General features: G+C 37.2%; 2 non-coding genes across 2 annotated transcripts; both read right to left on the reverse strand.

Moving 5' to 3' along the window:
• Positions 1-7,462: 7,462 nt before the first annotated feature.
• On the reverse strand, positions 7,463-7,534 carry TRNAA-GGC (transfer RNA alanine (anticodon GGC)). The gene has a single exon. It is a non-coding gene; the product is annotated as a tRNA-Ala (tRNA).
• Positions 7,535-7,761: 227 nt separating this feature from the next.
• Positions 7,762-7,833, reverse strand: TRNAA-GGC (transfer RNA alanine (anticodon GGC)). Its single transcript has one exon. It is a non-coding gene; the product is annotated as a tRNA-Ala (tRNA).
• Positions 7,834-21,072: the final 13,239 nt, after the last annotated feature.

The raw sequence follows: 21,072 nt of genomic DNA on the forward strand, positions 1-21,072 counted from the left end.
CGGAACTCAAACTAGTTTCAAATATTCCACATAGCTTTACAGTCTTCCTAAACCCAGTTTTGAGATGTGCTGTGTAGTCGAGTGGTAAAGATACATGATTCTCATCCTGACGACCATGGATAAAATCCTGGAATGACCAATCAATCTACTTCTGTACAAATACGGAACTCAAAATAATTTATAATATTCCTTATACCTTTACAGTCTTCCTAAACGCAGTTTTAAGACGTGCTGTGTAGTCGTGTGGTTAAGATATCTGACTCTCTTGATAATTGAGGCAAGCGTTGATAATTTGAGGCAAGCATTGAGTTCATCAGCTGGCATTGACCATTTTTATTCCTAATTTTGTCGTCGTAGTTGTTGTCCTCTGTATTAGCGACGCTATATGTTCAGCGAATATTATTCAAACGCCTTTTAAGCATTTTTTAAATTGAAACTATAATTTTACGATGGGCGGTTGATGGGATAAAGGCCGCATTAGCACTTACAGGACACCCTGTATGTAGGCTAGCAGAAATACCCGGTGCTTCCCGGGTTTTCTTCAATTACTGGGAGGATTCGAAAATTTACAAACCGTTATAAAGGAATAAACTATTATAGTAACAGAATTAAAAGTTTGACAAACCATTGTAAAGGCATATATACGCGTCTGACACGCATTGTTGGAAACCACGGTAACCAAAGTAAACGTTCCGAAAGTAATTGTTGAGGCCCAAAATCCATTGTTGCCCGACAGTTTTTCGCCCATTTCGGGCTTTTGCCCAGCTCTGACGAACTTTTGAAGTAGCCTACGGTTCAATGCCGTACCTGTTTGGTATATATGCAAAATCTGGCGACGATCGGTCTAAAACTGTAGATTTGTATAAAGAACATACATACATACATACTTTCACATTTATATATAAGACTAGCTGATACCCGGCGACGTTGCCCGCTCTGTAAAAAATTTACATATATATAGCTTATTAATTATTTCTCAGTCAAAATATTTCTGCATTAAGTAAGAAAAAATTACTTTCATTTTTTTATTAATTTTAATTATTTTAATTTTATTATTATTATTAATAATATTAATAATATAATTTTAATTAAAAACTTCAGGCAATCGCTTGTGGATACACAATATTTTTGTTTGTCCATCTGGTGTGTAGATGTACAAATTTTTAGGATTACCAGCACGCGACAGGACACGTAAAGTTGTCCTTGTGAAAAACAGGGCTCTAGTAGGTTAATACCTGCCACTGCTAACAACTGGCCTTGCGCTTTGTTGATTGTCATGGAAAAAGTTAAACGAATCGGGAACTGTAATCGCTTGAAAGTGAATGGCATTTCTTCAGTGATAACACAGCCAAGCAAAAATACCCGGCGCTTTCCTGGTTTTCGTCAATTACTGGGAGGATTGGAAATGTTACAAACCGTTATAAATTAATAAACTGTTATAATAACAGAATTATAGGTGTGACAAACCATTCATTGTAAAGGCATATATACACGTCTGAAACGCATTGTTGGAAACCACGGTAACCAAATTAAATGTTCCGAAAGTAATTGTTGAGGCCCCAAAAATATTGTTGCCCGACAGTTTTTCGCCCATTTCGGGCATTTGCCCAGCTCTGACGAAGTTTTTAAGCAGCTTACGGTTCAATCCCGTACGTGCTTGATATATATGCAAAATCTGGCGACGATCGGTCTAAAACTGTAGATTTGTATAAAGAGCATACATACATACATACATACTTTCACATTTATATATAAGACTAGCTGATACCCGGCAACGTTGCTCGCCCCGTAGAAAACTTATACAACTTGTATATGTATAGCTTATTTGGCATGGCTAAAGCTAAACGCATCGGGAACTGTAATCGCTTGAAACTGAATAAACTGAACGGCATTTGTGATAATTGGGATACGTGTAATGAAGACGCGTCTTCTCCTTTGGCACAAATCCGGTTAGAATCGTTGCTTCAATGATGTAATTGTGCAATTTCCTCACGCAGAGTCTTGGTGTCTCCAAATTTCTTAAAAAAATTATAGGTGCTCCGACTTTGAGGGGGGTCAAATCGTGTGGTGGCACACCCGGAATATCCAAAGAGTTCAGAAATTCTGCAGGATACAGAACTGTCTCGCTGAGTCTGTGACAGTGTAAACCGATTTGTGAGAAGTGGAGTCTCCTGGAATAATTAATAGGATTTTTTCGTTGATCTTGTTCACACTGTCATTTTTCGGTGCTAGAATCACTCTCTCACAAAGCCACTCATGGTTTCGGTTATTTTGTTCAACGTTTGTGAAGACTTTGTCTGCAAGTTCTGGAACTGAGTTTAACAACTGGCAAAATCTATTTGGGAGCGTAATCAGTCCAGTGCTTGGATCTACGGGAATTCTTCCATTGCCACGTTTGATGTGGAAACGATAGCACTGCTGAGTAATTTTGCAGTTGAAACTCGCATATGTTGGTGGATAATAATATTTTTTTAACTTCGTGTCAGAGTGTTGATGATTTGAGGCAAGCATTGAGTTCATCAGCTGGCGTTGAACATTTTTATTCTCGGTTTTGTCGTCGTAGTTGTTGTTCTCTGTTGTTAGTGAACTCATACGTCCAGCTTGTGCAGCGAATATTATTCAAACACCTTTTAAGCATTTTTTAAATTGAAACTATATCTCTACGATGGGCGATAAAGAGCCGCATTAGCACTTACAGGACACCCTGTACACAGCCAAGCAAAAATACCCGGCGCTTTCCTGGTTTTCGTCAATTACTGGGAGGATTGGATATGTGACAAACCGTTATAAATTAATAAACTGTTATAATAACAGAATTAAAGGTGTGACAAACCATTGTAAAGGCATATATACACGTCTGAAACGCATTGTTGGAAACCACGGTAACCAAAGTAAACGTTCCGAAAGTGATTGTTGAGGCCCCAAAATCCATTGTTGCCCGACAGTTTTTTGCCCATTTCGGGCTTTTGCCCAGCTCTGACGAACTTTTGAAGTAGCCTACGGTTCAATGCCGTACCTGTTTGGTATATATGCAAAATCTGGCGACGATCGGTCTAAAACTGTAGATTTGTATAAAGAACATACATACATACATACTTTCACATTTATATATAAGACTAGCTGATACCCGGCGACGCGTTGCCCGCCCCGTAAAAAATGTATAGCTTATTAATTATTTCTTAATAAATATTTCGGCATTAAGTAAGAAAAAATTACTTTCATTTTTAAATATTTTAATTAAAAACTTCAGGCAATTGCTTGTGGATACACAATATTTTAGTTTGTCCATCTGGTGTGTAGATGTACAAATTTTTAGGATTACCAGCACGCGACAGGACACGTAAAGTTGTCCTTGTGAGAAACAGGGCTGAAGTAGGTTAATACCTGCCACTGCTAACAACTGGCCTTACGCTTTGTTGATTGTCATGGAAAAAGTTAAACGAATCGGGAACTGTAATCGCTTGAAAGTGAATGGCATTTCTTCAGTGATAATTGGGATACTTGGAATGAAGACGTCTTCTCCTTTGGCACATTCAGTTAGAATCGTTGCTTCAATGATGTGAGTGTGGAATTTCTTCACGCAGAGTCTGCTAGCCATTGCAGAGTATCGGTGTCTCCAAATTTCTTAAAAGCATTATAGGTGCTCCGCCTTTGAGGGTCAAGTTGTGTGGTGGCACACCCGGAATATCCAAAGAGTTCAGAAATTCTGCAAGATACAGAACCGTCTGCTCTGTGTCTGTGACAGTGTCAACCGATTTGTAAGATGTGGAGTCTCCCGGAATAATTTTTAGGATTTTTTCGTTGATCTTGTTCACACTGTCATTTTTCGGTGTTAGAATCACTCTCTCACAAAGCCACTCATGGTTTCGGTTATTTTGTTCAATGTTTGGGAAGACTTTATCTGCAAGTTCTTGAACTGAATTCAACAACTGGTAAAATCCATTTGGGAACGTAATCAGTCCAGTGCTTGGGTCTACGGGAATTCTTCCATTCGTACCAGATTGTTAACGTTGTGCCAGAGTTTTTTAAATTGAAACTATACCTATACGATGGGCGGTTGATAAGATAAAGGCCGCATTATCACTTACAGGCCACCCTGTATATAGGCTAGCTGAAATACCCGGCGCTTCCCGGGTTTTCTTCAATTACTGGGAGGATTGGAAAAGTGACAAACCGTTATAAAGGAATAAACTGTTATAATGGCAGAATTAAAGATTTGACAAACCATTGTAAAGGCATATATACACGTCTGAAACGCATTGTTGGGAACCACGGTAACCAAAGTAAACGTTCCGAAAGTGATTGTTGAGGCCCCAAAACCATTGTTGCCACACAGTTTTTCGCCCATTTCGGGCATTTTCCCAGCTCTGACGAACTTTTAAAGTAGCCTACGGTTCAATCCCGGTTCTGTTTGGTATATATGCAAAATCTGGCGACGATTGGCCTAAAACTGTAGATTTTTATAAAGAACATACATACATACTTTCACATTTATATATAAGATGGTAAGATAATTCTAAAATTAAACAAAAGCAAAAATCTACTTGAAAAGCGGAATGTATGGTCACAGATATTTTACACAGTAAACAATATGATGTTCGGCTTTCTTCAGCAAAAAAAAAATCAGGTTTATCTCGAGGTCCCCTTCGCATGTTCACGATATCTACAGACAAAATGTTCGGAAGCCCGTATTCTGTTCCCTGATTGGTTAATTTAGTAGAGGGTGGTCAGGCCTGGCCATTTATCGTTGGCGACAAAATAATAACGTTGGCAAACATCCTAACATAAATACCACGCGAAAAAAATACTTGAAGCGGAATAGGGCAAATATTGAAAAGAAAAAGCCTTCCCCCCCCCCTTACTGGATTTCTTGTGATATGAATATTAATTTCAGGGGGGGGGGGGGAAATCAGACTTTCCACGGGTCCTTCTATAGTTAATTTATAGCGTGAAAAAGTAAAAAATTATGAGAATTGTCTCGGGCCCCAGAGCTAGAGCCCTGTCAGCCCCGCCCATGTGGAGGCCGTGGTTGCGGCCCTGAGATCCCAGGCGTAGGCATATATATATAATATATGAATTGACGTCATCGTGTTCCCCCAGATGTTCAAGTCTATCACCGCCTATGCTGGTGACCCATGTCCACCCACAATTACGGGTCTGACAGAGCTCAGGATGATTCTTTTAACTATTTTTTTAAATTTTTATATTTTTCACAGAACAAATTTACTGTGGGGGATGGGACGCCAAAGATCCCAGCTGAAGGATGTGGGGTAACCAATACATTTTTTGTGTAAGTTATCGTAAATGTAATAAATCCGCTGATTATGGACCATCATGGCTCCCACAGCCTGAAGCAAGGCCCCTTGGCTAGGATATTTCGTGGTCCCACAGACCAAACTTTTCATGGGTCCTTCAACAGTGAATTTGTAGCATGAAGGGAAATGATTGTCCCGGGCCCTACCTAACATTGCGGGGCCATGGCGACCATTATATATTGCATATCATCGGGCCCTTCCGCAAGGGCGTAGCGAGGGGGGGGGACTTGGGAGTCTTGTCCCCCCCCCCCCGAAATGTAAGAAAATTACCCAAAAAAGGGGAAAAGATGGCCAAATCCATTGTTCTGTCACTTTGGTCCCCCCCCCGTAATGAAAGTGGTCCCCCCCTGAACGAAATTTCTGGCTACGCCCCTGCCCTTCCGCCAGAACTTGTCTATGTATGCCTTACACGGGTGGAACAGTGTCATCCTAACACAAACTCACCCGAGCCTGGCGGGATCGTCTTCAAATTTTCTTTAGTATACATGTAAATTCATAGCAGACCATTTTTAGTCAGGTAGGACCTCAGAAAAATCTTGGCCAGTCATTCACCCGCGTCTGAGGTAGCTGTTTAAGATTTGAAGTTCTCTTACTTAGCCAGAAATATTTTCTGCGGGGAGAGAGAAATCTACCCCTTTCAATGACCTTGCTTTGACTACAACCAGCATAATGTTAATTCTTGAAGTGGTTTCCAATTGGGCTGTTGAACAGCACTCTTGGGTGCTAGCAAGCAATAGGCGAGATGAGTTTTAAATCATTGATCTATAGAGAAATTCAAAGGCATCTCGTTACAGCCTTCGCTCCTCTGGACCATTTCATCACCCCCCCCCCCCCCCCAGAAGACATTGGTTGACAAGGAGGAAAAATAAAAAGTATGGGAAACTGGGCTGATCACTTCTCCATGGTGTCAGAAGTGTTTCAATCACGTGGGTGATTGTCTTGAGCTTCACATAGGAAATTTTTTATTTCTGAAACGATTCTGGAATTATTTTTATTCTAATAATGCAGGATTCTCATCAATTTTGGAATTATCTCTGTAAATAATTCTGAATTTTCGATTAGTTTTGGAATAATTTCTTAACTAAATTTTAGATTTCTTTCATTCATTCCTAGAATTATTTCTTTCATTTATTTTAGAACTATTTCCTTCATTTATTCTAGAATTATGTCTTTTATAAATTCCGAAATTACAGTATTTATTTCTTCTTGCATAAATTCTGAAATTAATTTTTTCATTGATTTCGAAATTATTTCTTCAATTAATTCTCTGGAATAAATCGTTATGCAATATTTTCAACAATTAACTCTACCAGGGATCTTCAACCTGGTATAGCGGAAACGCGAGAGAGAGAGAGAGCGCTAGCTAGCTTACCATAGCGGTTTCTTTGTTGTCACATCTTTTACTCTAAAAACAACGATTTTTCTCTCCTCGTCATTTCTAATTACTTTGTAACAGTAATAACTAGGAAGATCCTCCATTGCAATCAATGTAATTTGGTCCTGAGAAGCGACTTTTGTTAAAATAATAAAATTAAGCGTAAGATTGAAAATTTAAAAGATAAAAATCGAAAAGGGGGGGGGAAATAAAGCGAGAAAATTTGCCGAGAGAAATGTATAAAGAACGTGATGGTAACCTCTCTCCCCCAGCAAAATTTCCCGCAAAAATTTCCCATTTGACTAAATTTTTCGCACGCATTCCAAAAAATGTGCTGCCATCTACCGGTGAAAATTAGTCAAGTATTTTACTATAGAAAAGTATTGCACTGCATTGATATTTTTTTTGTTTTTTTCAAAAAATTATTTCGCTTGATGAAGTCCCAAAATTTCCCACAAATGCTAAGAAATTTCCCACTTGGCCAATTTTCCCACGAATATGGGAATTTCCCACGAGTTACCATCACTGATAAAGAATGACACGACATGTAAAGAAAAACTAGCCAAGCAAAGGGGAAGTAGCCAAACAGACAGCGCTCCAGCAACCTTCGTTTCGCCCAATCAGGGCGCAGAATCTGGACTCTCGAACATTTTGTCTGTATGACATGAATGTCGCTCTCCACTTGTTAATACAAGATATAAAGAAGACTGGATGTTGTGAAGATATTTATTATTTTAGATGTTAATTTTTTAAGGAAGGAAAAACTCATCTCTGCCTCTACCGGGAGTCGAACCCGGGTCCCTCGATTGCCGGACGAGTGCTCTGACCACTGAGCTACAGAGGAGATAGAGAATTTCCTTCGCTAGAGCGTATATATGCCGAACGGAACCGTACAATGGACGGTGCAACCGATCAGCTAATAGCTCATGGACGACGAGCCACCAGAGGGCTATATATATGACATGAATGTCGCTCTCCACTTGTTAATACAAGATATAAAGAAGACTGGATGTTGTGAAGATATTTATTATTTTAGATGTTAATTTTTTAAGGAAGGAAAAAACTCATCTCTGCCTCTACCGGGAGTCGAACCCGGGTCCCTCGATTGCCGGACGAGTGCTCTGACCACTGAGCTACAGAGGAAATAGAGATTTTCCCTCACTAGAGCGTATCTTGTATTAACAAGTGGAGAGCGACATTCATGTCATATATATAGCCCTCTGGTGGCTCGTCGTCCATGAGCTATTAGCTGATCGGTTTCACCGTTCATTGCACGGTTCCGTTCGGCATATATACGCTCTAGCGAAGAAAATTCTTTATCTCCTCTGTAGCTTAGTGGTCAGAGCACTCGTCCGGCAATCGAGGGACCCGGGTTCGACTCCCGGTAGAGGCAGAGATGAGTTTTTTTCTTCCTTAAAAAATTAACATCTAAAATAATAAATATCTTCACAACATCCAGTCTTCTTTATATCTTGTATTTTGTCTGTAGATATGGTGAACTTGCGTCCCCTTCACTGAAGCCCTGTCAGCCCCCTGCCAGGGTCACCATTAGGGGCGGTATATGAGGCTTCGCACCCGGGCGGCAGGTAAGCTCGAGCTGCCCCTGCCCATAGCGTGTCGAAATGCGTAAGAAATTTTTTAGTATTTCTTGGTATTTGCCTTTTATTTGTTGTCTTATTAAAAAATTACTTCCTCAATGAATTTCATTTTATATTTTGGTGAACATGGGGATGGCAAGTTAAAACTCCGCACCGGGTGTTGCGGTCTGGTGGCAAGGTCTGCCACCAGACCTTGCTACGCCACTGGTCGGGACAAGCAGAACAAATTGAAAACCGGAACAATATCGGAACTAAGATGGGACGTATGGTCACATGAATACTACCACATCATGTTAACAGCAATAAGAGACGTATGGTCATTTATACCGTGAATAAAACACTAGTCACCCTGCAGGGAATAAAGTGATCGTGAAAGAAAAGGCACCAGTGCTGTGATAAGTAGCCAATGCAAAGGCTCTCTTGTCTTCACTCAAGTTAAAAATAATAAATACTTTCAAAAAACTTTGTATAAGCTCTTAAGCTTAATGTATAATTGATTTGGCTCCTATTTTTTATTCTAATTTCCTTGATGTTTTTGCTTTTTATGACCTTGGCATCTCCCTTTTTTTGTCAATTTTTTTTAATGATCAGGGGATAGTCATAGTAGCCGGGAGCTCTGTATAATTATTATAGTATTGTATTTAAACTGAGGAGAAGAAGAAAGTAAAATAAATGGAGGGAAAACACGCAACATATAATGTATCTCGATATAGCGTAACTCGTCTATCCGGCTTAGTTTAAAAATGATGATTAATTACAATATATTACAATGCCTATTTATCAATGGACAGCGGAACAGGTTTAAATAATTTTTGTAAGAACTTACATTCATATTTTGTTCATTTTGAAAATGTATGTATTTGTACTTTATGGCAGTGTTTACCATACTTTTGGGTGTAGTAGACCCCCTTTAGTGAAAGTCAAGGCACCACGGACTCCCTGGATGGGAGGTTCATTTTCATGATATCCAAAATGTGTTGTATTTTATGATTTGCTTATAAAAACAAATTTAAACAAATTAAAATTTCTTATTTCAATCGATGAACCTCTTGAAGGTCATCTCTTCTACATCGTGGGGAGCCGACCGTAAGTCTCTTATTCACCTGTATAAAGCTCTGATAAGATCGAAGCTTGACTGCGGCTCCATCATATACGGGTCAGCACCCTGGAGTTATCTCGGTGTGTTCGACCCGGTCCAACCGTTTAGCCCTCCGGATTTGCTCTGAAGCTTTCCGGACGTCTCCTATGGAGAGTTTATGTTGAATGCAACGAGCCATCTCTTACAACAAGACGCCAACAACTTTCTTTGAAACATTATGTCAAAATGAAGTCTTTGCCAGGTCATCCACTTCATAATGTCACTTTCAATCCGTCATTTCATATACTTTTTGCTGCTCGCCCCTTCATGTGTTCCATCCTATGGTCTTCGTATGAGGTCACTCATAGAAGAACTACAAATAAACATTAGTCGCGTGGCCTCAGTTGCTGGGCAACTGGCACCATGGGAACAGTTTCTTCCAAATGTCTCTCTATCATTATCATCATATCCTAGAGCCACCACAGCAGATGTCATATATCGACAGATATTCTTTAGGCACAGGGGTAGGTACAACAGGTACTTCCCGATATATACCGACGGCTCCAAGGGCCCTGGGCATGTCGGTTGTGCCTACATCTGCTGTGAGGAGACGTCTTTCAAACTTCTCGACATATTTTCTATTTATTTGGCAGAACTGTACGAAATTTTGCAGGCTCTACGTATATAAGACGCAAACGCCACCGACGATCCATCATTTATAGCGACTCTCTTAACGCATTCTAAGTACTGTGTTCCTTCACTTTTCACACTCATCCATGCCATTTTTCATGAATTGAATCACCTCATTCATCATGGTACCACAGTAAAATTTTACTGGGTACCAGGTCATGTAGGAATACCGGGCAACGAAAAAGCAGACACCGCAGCTCAAACAACAACTAACATTGACAATAGCCTTTTGGTACCTGCCAATGACCACTTCTCAATCCTCCGGATTGAGCATCGCCGCTGGCAGGATCATTGGAACCATCCGATAAATAATAAACTTCATGCCATCAAACCCACACTTGGCCATTGGCGTTTGAGCTGCAGAACTAACCGAAAGGAGGAAGTTCTGCTTGCCAGGTTGCAGATAGGACACAGTCGCCTCACGCAATCATATTTGTTATTAACCGCAGTGCCCACATTGTCAAAGTCCATTGACCATTGCTCATGTTTTTACTTGTTTGCATCATCGTCATCATTTTACGACCGCTTTTGGTCAGAATCATCTCCCACTTCATGACATTTTATCTGACCATTGCGATGCATCTCGCATTTTTAAATTCATCAAGACCATTGGTTTATATGACAAATTATAGTTTTTAACAATTCATGTCATTGTTTTACATTTCATGTCACTTTTTATCATGGACAGTTTTAGTTTTTTTGACATGACCAAAGAACAATTTTTATATTATCATTTGTTTTGGTGCTGTTTGACCAAATTGGTCCTTGCGCCAACAAATTTAAAATCCAATCCAATCCAATCCTTAGTAGCTCGCTCACTCACTAACGGACTGACTTACTCGCTTATTGAATCAGTAACCCACGCGCTCACTGACCCACTGAATCACTTACTCACTGGGTCACTCACTCAGTAACTCAATCGCTCATTCCCTTGCTAACTGACTCGTATAGAACTGTCGTCGGTGAATTTTCCGGCGGTGAATTGCATGGCGTTGAATTGTTGGTCGGTGAATTGTTGGTCAGTGAATTTTCCTAGCAGTGAATTGCATGGCGGCGAATTGTTGGTCGTGAATTTTCCTAGCGGTGAATTGTTGTCTGTGAATTTTCTGGCGGTGAATTTTCCGTAAACCCAATAGCATTCAGTGATCTTCTGTATTTTTAAGGCATGAAGAGGCATAAACAATATTTACAATGCTCAGCGAAGAGCTAGAAATGGAAGTGCTTCATTTGTCAGCACTGGCATTGAACAGTAAAATGTGAATAAATCCCTTTAAAAAATTATGGACAACGCAGTAAAACTATCTGGTTCACCTTGCCTTATTTATATCGGATCTTGTAATCTGCACATTTTGCACACTGTGCTTTTGAAAATGGTCTCAAAGGAGCATCATTCTTAAAAAACTTACGTCTTCAAAATTTGCTGTGCATTGTTGAAGAGAGTCGACAAGCTCTCACTTTGGAAGACTAAAAAAAAGAATGTAATATAATTATATGAGGGGAGAGAGCAAAGAATTATCTGTGTTAGGAAGTACACTGTTTTGGCCAAAAATTGGTTTTGTAACCAAGTCATTTATCATTTTGCTTTGGCTTCAGTCAATCTTATAGGAAGCTTAAATAGTGCTATAAAAAAAAAATTAATTGAAAATTAAATTTTTTTTTTTTTAATTTGAAAAAAAAAAATTTTAGGGATTTTTTTCCATTATGCTATGATTATGTTGTCGAAGGGGGTTACCATCCCCCATCCTACTTTTTAGTCCTGTGTTTTCCTACTTTTTCTCATTGTTTGAGTGGGAGCCCTGAAAGATTTATAACTTTGGGGGGGGGGGGGGGTCGGTCTGGTAAATTTAAATGTCAGCCATTTATTTTGAAATCGACAATGTTGATTTTTGCAGCTTAGACAAGATTTTACTTTGTCACTCATGTATTATGCGCTTCAATCATACACAGAATTGTCCACATCATGGATAACAAAAGTTAGTTTGAATAAAAAAAAAGTTATCCATGGTATGGAAGTCATCAAGCTCATGGATAAAAATTAGGGTGCACTGTGACTATAACATTCATGTAATTCAATTTAAATGGAAGTTTCTGGTATTTTCCACTTCTAAACTGATAAATTATTATTGCAGCTATATATATATATATATGTTCCATTACCAGAAGCTACTCTTGCTGGCGATGTCGAAAGTTATCAAGCAGGAAGTGTATCATCTACAGATAATGAAATTTCAGAGGACTTGAAACAATGTGGCAAGTTTCTCAGACCAAAATAAGGTAGGCCTGTTTGAATATATTGTGAATGTATCTCTTTAACACTAGAATCGCGGAGTGGGTCAATTTGACCCAAATCAAACTTCGTTTTCATTTATCTCGAAAACTTACATGCAGATGTTAAACAAATTTCGAGACTTTTCATGATATCATATGAATATTAATTCACGAAAATTTCATTATTTTCACATTTCGTGTTCCAGAGCTATAAGCACTTATACCTAGAACCGTGGTTTGAGTCATAAACTTACTATTCTATAGAAAAAAAGAGGTGTATAATTTTCTTGGAAGTGGTTACCCTTTCTAAAAGGTATTTGTAAATGAAGATAGTGAAGAATAAAGGTCTTTCAAGGTCTAGGCCTATTCATTGTCAGATCAGATTTTTTTTTTTCAATGGAGGAATGGCAAGTAGAGCTAAATATTTTTTTTTCCTTTGTAAACTTTAATACCTGGAATTCTGACGGGACTCAAAGATTTTGGGAGTGTGTTTAACTCTAGAAAAAATGTGTAGTTTAAATTTCTGTAGGCAAACGATGTCTCAGAAAAAGAATAAAATTCTGGCCTGCACCAAATACGTTTTGAATGGATTTCCAAACCTTGGGAAGTATCGCGTCCAGTGAATCTCTCTCTTTCAGAGCACATAGTGATGCAACTGATCAAGCCATTTGAGTTCAAGGGCAGAAATGCCTCAACCGACACTTTTTTTTCACTACACTGAAGCTGGCTCAAATTCTAAAAGCCAAAAAATATGAGCTTAGTAGAGACAGTGAGACAAAATCAAAGAGCAATATTATCTGATGCAATAAAGATAGTGAAACTACAGTTGTATAGAACAATGATGCCACAATGACAATTTATCAAGGAAAGAACGATATAAGTTTTTCATTACTCAGCACTCTTCTTCTGGCTGTCGATATGGACAGTAGTAGCCCCAAAAAGCTTCCACACACACAAACTATTTCACACTACAATTCATCAAAGTGCAACAATCGTAGTTGTAATGATTAAATGCCCAGAAAATATTCTGTGAAGGTGAAATCACTAACGTTTTCTACAACATTCCTGTATTTTGTATAGAGCAGTAAAGAAGGCCGGAATTAGTTTTTGGAAAGCAGTTCCTCTAAAATCTTATTGAGGAGCTGCATTTATCATACGTGTTGCCCTTGCGCAACAGGAAACGTTCGTGAGAGATCAAAATAATAATAGTAATAAATAAAAATGAACTGATGTGTGTGTGTGTATCAGGTAACATAAAAATGGGGAAACAAAACTGTTAATTTTTGCATGGGATGTGCAACTTCAACATGCGATGAATGGGCAAGAATAATGGAAAAAAAATGTGCTCATCATCATAAATTCCACTTATCAGTAAGACATCAATACTTATTTGACAGCATAGTAGTATAGACTTTCTCATACTTAATTTGACATACTTATTTTACATCTTTGTCGTATCATGGGATTACTGAAAAAAATTTTTGGACAATAGATTAAATAATGTACACTAAATATTATTTTCACTGAATTACATAATTTTTTAGCTAATTTTGAAGCCCATTTCATATTCATAAACAAATATAATTTTCCATTATGAATACGCAATTAAACAACATTGAATAAGAGTAGGGAAAAACCCAGTTACCGAAAATAAATTTCTGTTTTCGCTACGAAATACCGTTTTTTCACATTTTGGGTCAATTTGACCCAGTCCGTGGTTCTAGGTATACCGAAAGTGCCGCGGTTCTAGTGTTAATACATTGTGAATGGGAAATGGGTGAAGGCATTTTCATTCACCAAACGTTGATGATAGACGCTCAAATGTAACTAATGTGCATTTCATGATTTTGGGACTGTATACAAATTTTAGTCTTTATGGTCCCCTTCTATTATTATTTTACATGTTGTGGTTTTCTAAATTTGATTGGGCGCAGTCACTTCCAAATTGCATAGCTATCACTCACTCCACTTGGAAGTTATTTCAGGTGAAGAAAAACTTTTCAGTGTCATTGACAGGGTGCACTATCTCTTATTTGTTTGTGACAAGTTCGAAAAATTATATTCCTTAAAATTGCTTAAAATATCAAAAGTATCTGATTTAAATAAGTGATTTAAAAGAAAAAATGATTTAAATCAAGCAGATTTAAATTGAGATACCTTGTCCACGGTTGATTTCCTTTGAAGAAACGAGGAAACTGTCTTCCATTGGATTTGTTGATTAATAATTCAAATTCTATATGGAGAAATGAAATAAAAAAATATCTATTTTGTGGTTAATGTAATAGCGGTGTCATCTACTGTCAGTGTCTTAACTAGCCATTCCTGTGCCCTGTGAAAGAATTTGCATTTTGAACCCGTTCGGGCACACCTATTGAGCCTGCCTAGTTACGGCACTGCCTACTGTTGCAATATAAAGATAGTGACTTGGATGCTTTGGCAACTGAAAGTTTTAACAATGAAGAGGCATTTGCAATACGAAAGTCATTTTCAGGAAATTGACTTACAGTGGTTGGCTTCTGAGAAGCATTTTGCTCAACTTTTATTCAATGTTTATTAGTGAATACCTTGAGAACATACATAAAATTATAATTCAACCATCGTATTTAATGTGGGTTTCTTAGTGTTTTTTTTTTTTATTTAATGTTAGTTGTAGTTCTTAGTAGTAGTCAAGTTTCTTTTTCGAAATCACCTGATTTCATTTAGTTTTAACTCAAATTATACATGCAAAAATCCATGTGCCAATGTTCTCAATAAGCCATACTGATTTGGTTACCATATTTATTTTATTTTTTTTTTTTTAAACAACATTAATATATGAAAGAAAAAAAATCCAACCAACCTCAGTTAATGCAAAGTTTTATGCATTTACATTTTATTAAATTCATTGATGAATTTTATTTTATTTTATTTTATTATTTATTTCTTCTGTTTAACATACAACATAAGGCTTATGGTCCTTTCTGTTATATCCAAGTTTGAAACTTTTCACATTTTTGTGTCCATCTTCTATGTTAGGAGATCTTTTTTGAAGCCTCGGCCGATATTTCTAATATTTTTTTTCCAATCCTATAAACTATAAACTTTCTTTGCTTCAACAAAAAAAGTTTTGCAGGAGTGGAAAATCTGCTACAATTGCTACAAACTGCTACAATTCCCAACATCTGCTACAATTTTGACAATTTTCCCCTCATTTGCTGCATACTGCTATAAAAATGCAGAAATTTTTCAATTCTGTGGTGCCGTCTTGCACCACAAACAAAATTTTCCCTCTGATTGTTCTTGATTGTTCAGAATGTTTTCTGGCACATTTCCCATTGTGTTGATAGATTCCATCAATAACAGTACTTTTCTGCTGTTCCCTGCATACTTCTTTGCAGTTGGGCAATTTTCAGAGAATTGTCCGGCCCTCAAACAAAGAGGATACATTCAATATTCTTAATTTTACAAGCCTTCAATGTATTTGCAACATATCCATAGACCTCAGGCGAGAGGGTCCTTGTCTAGTCCTTCTTTTATATACATATACTTACATTGTCATGCCATCAGAGATTGGTCTGCATCATCAATCAAGGCTGATCAGCGTTTGCCAGGTCTTCAATGTTTACATTTGTGTTGATGACTGATTCCGATTGTCATGATTGTTCAATGTTATGTAAACATATTTAAATTAGATTATATCAGTTAGAAATGTTATGCTAATTTCAGTGCTGCCCATCCTCGAAGCTGATTGGCTTCTGCAATAGCATATGATGGAATTTCCCTTTATATATCCACAATGTGCTTTGTACAATCACATTTCACTACATCTTGTACTCTCTTGCAATTGTCATGGTCTGTTGAATGTTAGTAAAAGTGCTTGTAGCACTTCCTGATCTTTTGGATGTTGTAATAATTCTCACCCTGGTGGCTGCCTCTCCATCTTAGGCTGAGATGGTTGAAAGGATGGAGTTACTCCGCTGAACTTCTCTTCAACACCTCCATTGCATTCAAGCTTCTCTCCTGCTAATGATGCTGATGACTGCAAGCTAACTTGTCTACAGGTCTTTCCCTACCAGGCAGATTGCTGGCAAACTCAACGCCACCTTCAGTAAGGATTCTCAACATGCCCACAGAAATGCAATTCGGATGTGTATGGACTTCCAAATCTTAGTCAGACTGCGGCAAATCAGGTAAGATCTAACTAATTTGAGTGGTGGGAGTTTTTTCGATTCCTATTTGAAAAATGGTGTCAGGTTCTACAGAAAAATAATTGTAAAGTGGCGAAGCTTCTTTATCTCAAGTAGTGCTATCTCCCATCAAACATGCAGGACGACAGAAGAGGTGTGGTTGGTGGGGTCCATCCAAGTGACAGTTGGCTACACCCATTAAGTGATCCTATTCTTTACTAATACACACTCAACTTCAGCATCTGTTCTTTTGTTACAGTATTGGCTTTTTTTTTCCTCTGTGTCATGCTACAGAACAAATTTAGAAGTTCATTTTTCCTATTATAATGTAACCTCGCTAAAATGGCACTCGATACAATGATATTTTTCCAAATATTGTTTGGAAATGTCTACACTTTAATGTTAATCTGTTTCCTCTTGATACAGCGATATTTTTTCTTGGTTTGCAGAGTATAGTTATATCGAGGTTTCACTATATATATGTTGTACATTTCTCACTCATTTGTAAGCAAAAAGAAGCGTTTATTGGCTCCACAATGTAACATAGCAACACTGGATACTTTTTAAAAAAACATCGTTGCATAATCACTAATACCCTGTTACAGTGACTAGATTGTCTAAAATTTAATTTTTTTTCTTATGTATTTAACAGTTTCAACATTTCTCTACAGGACTTTTATATTTGATATGAAGTTTTTCTCAAACATTATTCAGTCTACGTAGTTTCAGGGTGTTATAATAGTTGATAATCGCACTTCCTTACAAGTTTTATCTTGCTTCTTCACAGACGTTGCATGTGACTTATCATTTTGTGGTATCACTTAAGCAGACCTGCCAACTCTCCCGATTTAGCGGGAGACTCCAGATTTTTCATCCTTTCTCCCGCTCTCTGGATTTGTTTAATTTTCTCTGGATTTTGGCAGAAAATTAGATTTTACGCAAGCTTTCACGTTGTCGTGGCTTCAATGATTACCGTCGTTGTTAGGGAAAACAGACATAGAGGACAGCCGTAGTCATTTCCATCGAGCAACCTTAAAATAGTCTCTGTGACCGCATTTAAGCAACTGGCAAAGACGCAACTTCGTTTTCGTAGCGTTTATCTGCAATCATTTTTCAGGGGCATGACCTTGGTTGCCGAAATTCCTGCATAATCATTATTGTATTCCATTAACAGCTGTGCGGTAAACACGTTTTTTCATCCGCAGCTTTGTAATTTGAATTTTTTAAATCGTTTCTTACGATTAAACATCTTCAGAAAGAAAATATAAAACTTAATAAAATAAAAAAATATAAAACACCCAAGATTATCAATCACTGATAGCATCTACAAAAGGAAACACTTATGTTTTATGAGCAGTATGTAGATGTGATTTCTCTATTCTGCATGGAAAGACTGATGTGGAATTATATTCTTCTCAGGGGCAATCCAGAACCTGCCTTGGGAGGGGGGAAGAATGTAATTTTTTCTTAACTGATTTAAATTATTTTTTTTCGAAAATTTTATTTATGAACTTTTTTTGATCGAGTTTTCATCATTTTGATCTGGATTTCAAAAGTTGGCACGTCTGCTTAAGGATCTTTGCACTCTTTATCTGAGTAGTGTGATGCAGTTTTCCAATGCATTCTTTTCAGTTTAATCGAATAGCTTTTTTTTTCTACGGGAAAAACTGCAGAGTTTTTAAAATAACTACGCAGTATATGGAATCTATGAGAGCCACACACGTTATGATAATGCACAAAAATATGTATGAATAGTGTACCTTGAATTTCCTAGAAAGTCAAAAATAACAGTAGTCGGTTTTAAATATCTTCATTTTTATTCATAAAATAATCTATTTATGCAACATGAAATGATATATACTTCACATTTAGAAAATTAACTGATTATAAAATATATTGATTCTATATTTTAAAATGTATGTGTTGAAAGGAAGCAATATTATGATGTATTTCATACATGTCATTAATAATTTATGATACGTTATAAATGCAAACGTTTCAGTAGCCATTTGAGCCTCGTTTTGTGATGCATTTCAGATTTCTTTTCTTGTCATGAAATTTACTCTCTTAGATGATTTACTGATTAAATAAAAACAAAAGCTAACAAAAGAAATGAGATATTTGCCAAAATTTTAATTTAATTAACGATGCCAACTACTTTGCATGGCTTATCTCAATGTAATGTCACATTCAGTTGGTCATATATACAGTAAAACCTTGATAAGTCGTCACCTCAAGTTATCGGAAAATTATGACGGCGTAAGCTGAGTTCCGTCAGTTTTAATGTGCAATGTTATGAAAATCGTATAAATTTAAAGTAATATGACATTTATTAAAGTATGAATCAAAATAACAATATTAATAAAATTTATAGATTGCAAAAGAAAAAATAATAGCTATTTTTTATCTTTTTTATCCCTTATTACTTAAATTATTGTGGTAAAATGTACTGTACACTTTGATTTAAACTAGTAATTTTTAATTTATAGACTAACAGAGCAACTGTTTGAATAAGTAGCTTTTCTTCATAACAGAACTCTCTATTGCACATTAATTTTACATATGCATCAAATTTAATTTTAGTGTTCGAATTCTTCATCAGTAGTGCATGATGCAACTACAAAGTAATCTCGAACACTTTTGACTTGGTGAAGGGGCCCTGGGCTGGGAAAAGTAAACAGAAGACCTCAACTTGGGACAGAATGTCTAATTTTTTTCAACAAAAATATTTTGTTCAAATTTCAAGCTCTAAATTAGTAGAGTCCATGCTTTCTATGATTATTTATTATCCGTGCCCGTTGCACTTTGACTTAAACTTAAATTTGATTAATTTGATTCTTCGATTTACATAATTTTTTATTTCCTTGCACTGTATGTAATCTTTGACATATCAATCAATTTTGTGTTTGCCGGAGATGCCCTGCCCCCCCCCCGGGGGGGGGAAGTGCTTACGTTGCTTCTTGAGACAGAGCTTGGGTGTCTCGCAGTTTGTCTAGTTTCTCCAATGGAGCCCAAGCAGAAATGAGATCTAGCTTGAACAGTCCCCAACGTTTCAAAAACCTTAGTCTGCAAATGAACTTCCCGAGCGTAACTTTCGTTACTTAAACTGTTCCGTTTGGGTATATAATATTTTATGGTGACTTTTAAGCATATGGCAATGGTGTTAACAAGCTCTTTTTTTAATGGGAGCCATAAAAATAGTCTGTTCCTCTTTCTCAAACTTTTTCATAGTGACGACTTAACCGAAATTAGCGACGAGTGAACGAGGGTTTAATAACATTGTGGTCTATGAGAGCTGGAAGGGTCTGAAGAAAAATGATGACTTAAGGCCCGTTTACACGAGGCAAGTGCTTTAGTTGGTAACTTAATTTTTAGTTGCCAAGTACAATACATAAATACAATACAAATACAACGCCACAACAGGCAAATTGCCCAACGAGGTGGCTGACTTAAGAACATCATAGATCCCGAGCCATTTTTTTTGGAGGCCCTTAAGATACAATGTATGCAGACGATAAGGGCTGTTTACACGGCTTTAGTTGGCAAGTGCACAAGTGATTTAGTTGGTAAGTGAGATAAGAACGGTTCTATTTTTTCCAGTTAAGTAGACCTATGCGCATGCGCCAGTGGGCGTGACCTGCCGCTCTGGAGGGGTTTATTTTGATCTCAAACGTGAACCTGTTCATACCCCGTTGTCTCCTGAAGTTTCGCTAGAATTCCGCCAAAATATTGGATGGTGAGGTGGCCAGAGGACACAATCTTCAAGTTTATTGAAAAATATATTCGCCATGAATGTTTGTTGAACTATAGAAATGGAAATTACTTTAACAAACAAGCTAAAAATTATTCGATGCTGAAAAAAGCTATGGAATATTCTGTCGACGTGTTCTGAGTTGGAAAGAATTGAAGAGTCAAAAATATATATTGGGTGTGGAGTTATATATTAAAAACTGGAGGGGGGTTTCGAATATTTCTCTCGTCCAGAACGAATTTGTTGCCATCTGTTGTAAAAATACATGATCAAATATTTAACATAAAGATATCATGTCTATAGATTAAATTTAAAAAGTAATAATTTCGAAAATTTGGAAATAATGTTTGGTTAATGAATTTTGATTATTTAATTTTTAACCCTTAGAATTTCCTACGAATGCCAAGAATCTTCTCCCGTATTTTCAGCTTACATAATTCATAATTTATCTCCTCTTTAACATCGATTAAAATATCATATAATCGGTATTTACAACTTAGAGGAGAAATAGAGAAATCTTATATTTCTTCTCGATGACTTACTTAAGTTTATAATATGTTGTGTGTTCTTTTTTCCCCTGTGGCGTCATCTCTCGCCCCCTTGCGTGGGTGGCAGAGGCGAAAAAAGGGGACAAGCGAACTGTTTCCCTTGCGTGACCTACTTCTGGCTCAGTGTGTTGCTCTCGCGCAAGTGAGAAAAAAGTTTCTCCTTTTTTATTATGTGGAATTAATATTATTAACCTATGTAAATTTCCTACGAATTCCCAAAAATACCGTGAGTCCGGTCTGAAAGTTAAACTTTTTCATAACTTTGCTCTTATCAATAACATCA

Source organism: Pholcus phalangioides, unplaced genomic scaffold, assembly GCF_987345545.1.
Source record: "Pholcus phalangioides strain wild (caught in Gottingen) unplaced genomic scaffold, Ppha-v1.0 ptg000005l_1, whole genome shotgun sequence".
In the NCBI taxonomy this organism is placed as follows: Eukaryota; Metazoa; Arthropoda; class Arachnida; order Araneae; family Pholcidae; genus Pholcus; species Pholcus phalangioides.